The sequence below is a fragment of the Solanum tuberosum genome, unplaced genomic scaffold, assembly GCF_000226075.1.
Source record: "Solanum tuberosum cultivar DM 1-3 516 R44 unplaced genomic scaffold, SolTub_3.0 scf00314, whole genome shotgun sequence".
Classification (NCBI taxonomy): Eukaryota; Viridiplantae; Streptophyta; class Magnoliopsida; order Solanales; family Solanaceae; genus Solanum; species Solanum tuberosum.
Window position 1 is genome coordinate 325,821 of NW_006239241.1, and position 9,842 is coordinate 335,662.

At 30.3% G+C, this 9,842-nt stretch overlaps 1 pseudogene; it reads right to left on the reverse strand.

Annotated features, from left to right (window-relative positions):
• Positions 1-4,000: 4,000 nt before the first annotated feature.
• LOC102582461 (7-deoxyloganetin glucosyltransferase-like) lies at positions 4,001-5,563 on the reverse strand (annotated as a pseudogene).
• Positions 5,564-9,842: the final 4,279 nt, after the last annotated feature.

Sequence of the window (9,842 nt, forward strand, 5' to 3'; positions counted from 1 at the left end):
AACGATATATATATATATATATATATGTTTTTAAAAATATTTTAAGCTATTAATTATTGTGATTTATAATACTTTGTAGGGATAAGGGTCTGAAAAATACCTAATTTTGGCCGAATTTGTTGTTACGATACCAAACATTAATGAGGACCTATTACCCCAGGCTATTTAATAGCGTATTTTAAACATATATATTTGCCCAACTGATCAAGTTTGTGAAAACACGACGCATAGGCGCGTAGGGCACCAAATAATCTTTTTTAGGCCAATCATTAAATGTCACGTATCAATACATTGATTAAACTATATCTATTTCTTTTTAACTCTAATTCTAATTCATTTAAAATCCTTTCTCTTTCACTAGAATACAAATCCGGAAGACCACCATTGAAGGGCCAGTTGAGCGATTCCGGCGTCTGGTTCGCTGATGGGTGAAGCCATTGGACTCGGAGCTCGCCGCTTCGGAGTGGTCAAGGTAGAGACAAAATCGTAAATGGGAGAGGGGAAAGGGGACTGGTTCGCCGCTGGCTAGTTGTGATGGTTTGAAACCGGTCGAGCTCCAGTTCATCGGAGCTACAAGCTCCTCCCCGGAGCAGCGACGGAAGCTGGTGTTGGCAGCTTGTTTGGTGTCTGGCGGAGGCCAGTTATTGGTGGTGATGATGGCTATTTCATGATCTGTTAGCAGCATTGGAGGAGGTCGTTTGGTAGTTGTTTTCAGGCGAGTTTGGTGGTTGTTTCCGGTGGGGTTTTGGATCGGGTTTGGCTGATGCTTTTGGCTGTGTAGTTGGTCGATTTTGTTGGCTGTTTCAGCTACTGTTTGATGGCTATTTCAGCTGCTATTTGGACGCAGCGAAAAGGGAAGAGGAGGAAGAACGGCTTGGGCACTAAATATGTTTATTAAAGGGAACAAAATGACTAATTTAATAAATTTAATGTATTATAACGCGTGTGTGACACACTCAACTAACATAGACTGAGTATGGGCAAATATATATGTTTAAAATACGGTATTAAATAGTCTAGGAGGTAATAGGTCCTCATGAAAATTTGGTATCGTAATAGCAAATTCGACCAAAGTTAGGATATTTTTCAACCCTTATCCCTACTTTTTATATAATTTTCAAATATCTAATAGAATATTTTAAGTTCTTACTTATTGTGATTTATAGTAAATTTAACGTAATTTTCAAATATATATTGTACTTTTAAGAGGTGTGTGCTTGTAGCCTCTTATATTTGCGATTTATAGTGCGTTTCCATAATATCTAATTATATAATAAATATTTTAAATTGTTAATTATGGTGATTTATAGTTCTTTAAACGTAATTTTCAAGTATACAATGAATTAAAAAAGAAAGTAAGAAAAATACTACTCCCTCTATTTCAATTTACTATGTGACACTTTTCGTTTTTCGAGAGTCAAATAGTTTAAGTTTGACCGAAAATTTGCGCATGGAATCTTCAATTTTTTTGAAATAAAATTTATATATTTGTAAACTACTTAAAAAGTATTATAAGTCACAATAATTGAAAATTCAAAATATTTAAAAAAATCTATGAAAGATTTACGATAAAAGATAAACTTGTTTGAATCTTGAAATCCGAAAAGTATCACATAAAATAGGACTAGGACAGAGGAAGTAATTATTTTGAGGTGGGCCCGATGAAAGCACGTAGCTCAAGCAAGCATATCGTTCAAAAATTGTGTACTTATAGCTCCTTATATATAAATACTAAAATATGGCCAGAATTAACCAATAAATCTATTCAAAAGGATTGTATATAATTAAAGAATTAGAAAAGTAGTACTTCAAATTTTAAAAAAATATATTATGGTCTTTCCTTTTTAAAAAAAACAATAATTAAAATTTCTCTTCAAAGTTTAACTTTATGCCTCCAATTTTATTGAGTCTGTTGTGAAGGAAAGACAACAAAAATCTTAGATATGTTGATTGTTTCTCTAAAATATTCCATGCTATTTTAAATATTTATATAAAGTTTCTTCCATTTCATAGAGTAAAATTTTTAAATGGTCACTCAACTTTGTGAAACTGATTAATAAAATCAATTATACCTAACTCTAATAGAAAAATAGATTTTTTCAATACCTGAAAGATAATTTGGCCGCCTGAAAGATGATTTGACCACTATTTCGAATAGTATTCATATAAAATAGTCTTTTCGATACCAAAAAAATGACTTGACCACTATTTCGAATAGTATTTATGAAAATTAATTTTTTTGATTGAAAAAAAATACTAGTAGTATTTATGATTCTACATTTTTCTTAGCACCCACTTGTTTTGTCTTTTGTTCTTTCTGGTTGGTTGGCATTGGCTACTTGATCTCTCTTTTTCAAACTTTTCATTTTTAATATGTTAATTTAACTTTGAAAAAGACCGTTTATTGTTTCATATATATATTCTCTTATTATAGAGTTGCACATACACGTCTTCGTCGACGTGCTTCAGCGTATTTCGGGAAAAAAAATTAAAAATTTATTTCTTTTGTTCTAATTTAATTTAATTATTGTATAATTTTTTTGAAATTATGAAATTCGTTTTAACTATGATTTTTAGTTTTAAATTTAAGACTTCACGCTGAAGCAACCATGTTGTGTTTCAGAAAAAAAAATTAAAAAAAATTATTTCTTTTGTTCTACTTTAATTTAATTAGTGTATAATTTTTTGAAAATTATGAAATTCGTTTTAGTTATGACTTTCGAACAGACGGTTCAATTTGTGTTCTTCACCTTTTTTTCATTCAAATTACAGCTAATGTATTCTTAAATTGGTAACTAAAATTGAAACTCATAGTGTTCCATGACTCGCGCAATAATAAAAAACCAACTAATTAAAGATCAAGGTCCATGATAAGGAACGTATCCAACTTTTAAACAAGGTAATAACGTGTTTTAATTCGTTTGAATATTTTTTGATTGTTATAACAAAATACTTTGATAGATAACATATAATATAACATATCAGAAAAGTCAATGATAGAGCCAAATTTCTTATTAAGAGATTTTAAAATATAAATAAGTTAACACATGAACTAGTCGAAGAAGGTTCAGTTATAAATAATAAAATTTCCGGTTAAAAAAATTTCGAATGAATCCTTGACTCCGACTAGGATCCACATTTATTTAAAAGCCGACCGTATTGTTGATTATATGAAAGTTTCATTATTATTGCCTATTATTAGTTAAAAGTTTTAAAAAGTACATGTAACCGGTAATAGTGTTTCACTTGTGCTATGTTTCAGAAGTCATTTGGATTTTTGGACCATTGCAAAATTATTATGGGGTTGGGACGCTCATAATAATAGAGGAGTGATACACGTGATAGTAATATAATTGGTATAGCAGTAAAATTATTTCATTCTTATGAAGAGGTCTCGTGTTTGAGCCCTTGATATAGAAAAAATTATGTTGGGAACATCTACTGAAGAAGGGGTTACATAGGACAACTAGGACCTAGATGTAATTAGTAAGGGCTTGTATGTAATTAATAGAAGTTAGAGGTTTAGTTAGCAAAAGTTAGTTATATTAGTTACAATAGTATTATCTCAGAATTTTCAACCATTACTAATTGAAATTAATGCACATGAGATACTTAAACTTTTACGATCTCCTAACATTGCCTATGCTAATATCGTGAACGATTGTAGGTAGAGGAGAATGGAGTGGCGGATGCTTTGGCTATGGAATGTAGACAATTAACCCCTTCTGAAGAAGGAAAATTAATTAATTCACCTAACTTTGCTAGTCTGATGCCTTTGATTCAATACCAATAGTGAAAATTAATTATTTTAAATAAACTAGTGAGATGGCACACATGTGTTGTACAAGAAGGAAAAACAAATGATAAAATTACAAACATATTAATGTTTGGATGCAAGAAGAACATCATTGATCACCTTTTCAATGTTCACATAAGATGATCCTGTTGATTTTTTAGCTGAAATTTCAGCCTAATTCTTTCCATTCCATTGCCTTTTTCTTCATTTCTTTTGCCTTTTTTCACCAACCATTAATTCCCTAACAAGGCTTTCCACTTCATCCCTTTTCACATTATTATCAATTTCCATTCCAATACCCCATTTTGTCTCACTAAACCAACAATTTGTCTGTTGTTCCGCGAAAAACGGCCAACATAGCATAGGCACCCCACTAGTAATGCTCTCCACAGTAGAATTCCATCCACTGTGAGTCAGGAACCCTCCTATTGCCGGATGGTTTAGGACTTCTTCTTGTGAGCACCAACTTGCAAGCATTCCCTTGTTTTTAGTTTCTTCCACGAATTCGAGTGGAAGAATTGATTCACAACCCGATACAATATCGGGTCTTATGATCCATAAAAACTCTTGTTGGCTATTTGCAAGTCCCCAAGCAAATTCAAGAAGTTGATCAGGAGTCATAACAGTAATGCTACCAAAATTAACATAAACAACAGAGTTGGGTTCTTTATTGTTGAGCCATTGTATACACTCTGGCTCCTCTTTCCATAGGCTCGACCCAAGCCCCTTCAAATTCTCGTCATCAACATATTTGACGAGTAAATGTAAGGGGCCTATTGGGTACACTGGTGGAAGGAGAGTCTGGAGTGACTCAAGAACTTCACTCTCTAGTGTCTTGAATGTGTTGAGGACAATCGCGGAAGCTTTTCTCGCTCGCTCCATTTCTTGGACGAGAAATTTGATCATGAAATCATCTGGATTTGTAGTTCTCAAAAAACTTGGAAGATCCCTTAAACGTACATCTTTCATGCCTGGTATAAAATCCAATTTTTTCTCTAGGTATCCATTTGTCAAGTAACTCGCATCTACATTTTCTCCAAAAAAAATATGAGAATTAGCTAAATATATCAAGTATACCATATTCAAACTTTAGGTCTCTTATTAAAATTTGGTAAACTGAGCAATACTAATAGAAGCCGTTTATTCATTACCTTTAAGTGGAGTATATCCTTTTTCAATAAGAGTGGTATAATGCATGTAACCTAAGAAACCACAAGCACTAGTTGTCCAAAACTGAACTTGAGGGACACCCAATTCTTGTGCAGCAGCTAAGGTGAAGCTCATGATACCATCAGAGACGATGCACGTGACAGGCGGCACGTTCGACGTGTTACTATTATCATTGAGCTTTGCAAGTAAATCCCTAAAGGGACCTAAACAAGTTTTAGTTATTGATTCATTTAGAGAAGGTATGTCTTGTGTTGCATCAGCATCAGAAGGTGGGAGTCCATCAGGAATAGTCACGAATCGGAACGACAAAAGGCCGTCGAGCGAATGGGACCCACGAGACCTAAGAAGACGTCTATGGTTAATTCAGTGTTGACAAAAGTTATGTGAAAGCCTTTGTGATGGAGAATTTTGGCTAGTTTTAACATGGGAGTAATATGGCCTTGGGCTGGATATGGTACACAAACTGCATGTGATTTACTTATTTCAACATTATTTGAACTCATATTTCAATCTCTCTAAATAAAATATTAAATAAATTTCTCATAAGGGAAATGAAATGAAGGATTTTGGTAAGGAAGATTGAAGAAGATAGAAATATTTATGTATGGAAAATATTACTATAAAGTCTCCATTATTACTAATATTATATTATAGTGTAATGATATTATATTGAAGCGATTACTCCAACAAAAATTTGTCATGCAATGCATCATTGATTAGAACAATCATCCCTTATTTATCAATATTTTACAAATATTATTTTTTAATCCCTCGCGCGATGCGTAGGGGTTCAAAAGTCAACCTCTTAATTATTTCGAGATTCTACCTAAATCTTTTAAACTTTCTATATATTAAACATAGAAAATATTAATAGGGTGATTCCAACTTAATTATAAGAGGGTCGTGAGTAGGATATATATGCATTGTTTGGATTAAATGGAAAAATTAAATTAATTTCAAATTGAATCCGGATTGGGTTTTTGAATTTTTGGTTTGATTTCGAATTTAGAAAGATTAAAAAAAACCAAAAAATTGAATTTTATATGTATATGTATTACGTAGGTTTATAATAAAGTTGGAGTTAACCACTTTTGTCCCTTTTTAGTTTTCGAAGTAATATATTCATTTCCATAAACTATTTAATTTGTCAAAAATGTGTTCAAACTTAATTATAACTAGTAAGTTAGGTTGATTATTTAATATTAATAATATTGCATAATAGACTAGAAAATAATATCTCTTATTTAGTACAATCTTTTTAATAAATAATGAAAATAATGAACTATTATGCAGTCCTAAAGACAAAAACTCATGTTTAGTTATATTAATTTCTGTAGTATACTGACTAGATAAATCTGAACTAATATTAAATAGAAATTGTCTTTATATGATTTTGAACCATAAAAAAAAGTTGATTAGAAAGAATCGAATGGAAAAAAATTAAAGAAATATATATGGTTGGTCTACATTGGCTACTTGATATCTCTTTTTTTCAAAATTTTAATTTTTTAATATCTTAGTTTGACTTTGGAATAGACTGTCTAATTTGGATGCTGTCACAGAGAAATTTGAATGGGTTGAAATAAATTATTCATAAATAAACAGGTGTATCAATAGTTAATTCAAATTTAGAGAAATTAAGCGAATTATAATTTAATAGGCTAATTTTGTCTACTCTAATTAATAACTTCACACTAAAATATATAAATCCATTTCCCCCATTTTATCCGTCACTCTTTTTTCCTTTTTAGACATATGTTCAAGAAGAATTGACAATAGATATTCAGAAAAATATAACCTAAACTTTCCATGTTACTTTAAAATAAACACTCACAAAAAATTTCACGTTATTTTAAGTTTATAAGTATTGGAGGCCTTTTTTGGCATTTTTAAAGGTTATATTTGATTAAATATCGTTACATAAATAAAATTGATGATTTTTTATTTATTTAAAAGAAATAGGCATTTATGGCATACTATCTAGATCATGACATCATTCCGAGCTAACATCAAGGCCAATGATTGGTCGAATAAGTATGCATTTGTTAATATCAGACTGTCTAATATGTTTAAAAAAGTGGGGACTAGAAGGGTATTATCGGTACTAGTGGTTAGAGAAGTGGGCACTAGGACTAGTTGATATTGAAGAATCGATATATGTTAATGTAATGAAAGGGATGGAGAAAGGCAAATAATTATATTGTACAAATAAGACAAAATTATTATTTTTTGTTATATTTTGAATCTCTATAATATGTGTTAAAAATGGTTTAGATAAGTTCGAATTTTATCTTGGAAGTTTGGATTTTGCTTTCATAGTTAGGTTCAAATCATAATTACGTGCATCTTGAATCCCTTTATTCGGATTACTCGATCAATCATGAAATTGATGATAATTCCTATCAAATCACAAATTAAATTACGTGCAAAGTTAAATTATTCCATATCACGATGTTGTTTGGATATATGTTACATATAATATGTACTAGTTATCTTATGAATTATACTAGTTTCTAAACTATAATTTAATTGAGACCTAGATATCTTTAATTTACTTCTTTTATTTCCTTTTTTCTATGGATAATATTTTGTCACAGATGAAAATATTTATTGTTATTGTTTCTAATATCGTAGTTAAAAAAAAAAAAAAAAACTAAACATAAACTAAAATTTTCGTATTGGAATTTTAAAATTACTCTTATAATTTTCAAAAGAGTAAATTACGTTATTATTGCACTAGTTTTTTAAAATTGTCAAACATGTATACATCATCGTGTATAAAAACAGACACTCATTCAACTCTAATTAAATTGCTCATTTTTTAATATTTTTTTTCACTACATAGGAATTTCGTGACGTATTTTAGAGGTAAAGTTTGGTTCCTTTTGTGTTTCACCTTTATGATGAAATATAATATATCTTGGCGATAGCCTATTAATTAATTTAAAAAAAATACGCGATGATCCTTATGTTTAAATATTGTTTTATCATTTGAGAATTTTGCATGCTTGCCTTTTCATATTTATATTCTCGAAGAAAAAAATATATATCCATATAAAGAAATTGAGAAAAGGCTAGATTCCTTCTGAATTTGTACCGAAAAGTCAGTTACACGTTTAAACTATCACTGTCACACCCCTATTTTTCCCCAAACGAAATGTTTGAAAAATAGAGTTTCTCCAATTAAAGTGACATTTTGAAAAGGGATTATTTTTATTTCAGAGTCGCCACTTGGAATCGAGTTTTGGTGTTCCAAGTCACCTAATTTTTACCCCTAATCAAAAAGAAGTTGACTCTAATTTTTAATGGTCTGCGAACTAGAAATATGGATAAGAAATTCTATTGACCAAGGGGAAGGTGTAAGGCACCCCTCGAGTCCCGTGTTTCTAGCACAGTTGCTTCATTGACTTATATCTTGGCTTGACTTAGTTTTTGGATATAGTATACTCATCAGCTATACATTTACTTCTGTCCCACCTTCTTTGATTTATTGTAACTGTCTTGTTTAGATTTTTTAGAGTCCGAAGAGTTTTAGTATTGTTGTTTTAGTGGGAGTCGATATTTGAATTATAATAGGAGGTAAACTTCTATGGGATTTAGGATTAATTTTAGGAAAAGAAAATGTTAAAGAGGTCAAGACCAATTTCTTGGAAATTTCTTTTATTTTTTATTCTATATTTTATTTTTATTTTTGCACGTTATTTTTTGTAGTTTTTATTTTTTTATTTATTTATTTTTAAAAAACATTCTGTTTCTTCTTCTTCTTACCGTTATTGTTTTTGTTTTTGTCTAACAAAATGTTTCTCTTCTTTTTTTATTTAAATAATTTTTTGGCTAAGTTTTGTTTTCCCCTTTTTTATTTTTACCTTTTCTTTATTTTTTGCTCTTTATAACTTTTCATCTTTTGTTTCTTTTTAAACAATTGACAATAAAACTTACCATAAAAAGTGATTCTATTTTGTTGTTTGCAAATCTTTTAAAAACAAGCTTAATAAAATAAGATAACAGTCAAAATATTTAATTTATATTTATAAAAATATTTTAGCTCTAAAAATGGTATAAAATTTTAAGCTCGGTCAAAAATACGTGTCTACAATCACGACGATTCATTACACGCCTTTACTACTTAAAAGTGAATTTAATATCACCGTGGGACGTGTAACACCACTCTCACAGTATGTGGTGTATTACACTTGCTGTCACATCAGCGATATGTCAACGTCATGTCAGAAATTATAATTTTTTTATATCCTTTTTATTTTTTTCTTTATTAATTAACTTTTCTTTTGTTAGCTATATTTTACACTTATTAATTTCTAATTAATTAGTAAAATTCTCTAATAATTGTATCTTCTTCATAGCAAAATTGCAAAGAAGAAGCCTTCTACAATGGCCACCAAGAAAACTTTTCGAAATTCGAAGTTGATTCGTATAGTGAAAGATTTTCTTCCGTTCCAAAATGAATCACAAGAAGACTGCTTCCGTTTCTTGACCATGAAAATCAAGCTTCCAATTGCAAATATTTTTTCAGATCTGGACATATTTTTTTTTTCTTTTTCTATGTCCTTCGTGGAGGTTTCTTAAAAGATAGGAATACTAGGAAAAATAATTTGTTTCCCCTTTTCAATCGATCACCTATCTTGCTTACTAAAACAATCTCACCATAGCTCCACGACCGAGAAACCCCCAAGTTACCTAGTATTGTTTTGATTTTTTGTTGGGAGGTTTATGGGTAAAAAGTGGTGTTTTTTTAAGTAACTTGTTACTACATTGCTTCTTGTTATTGATTCAATATTTAATTTTAGTTGGGTGTGAAGAAGATGAAAAGGGTGGGGTATGAAGAAGAAGAGATGTCGGGGGGGGGGGGGGGGGTTAA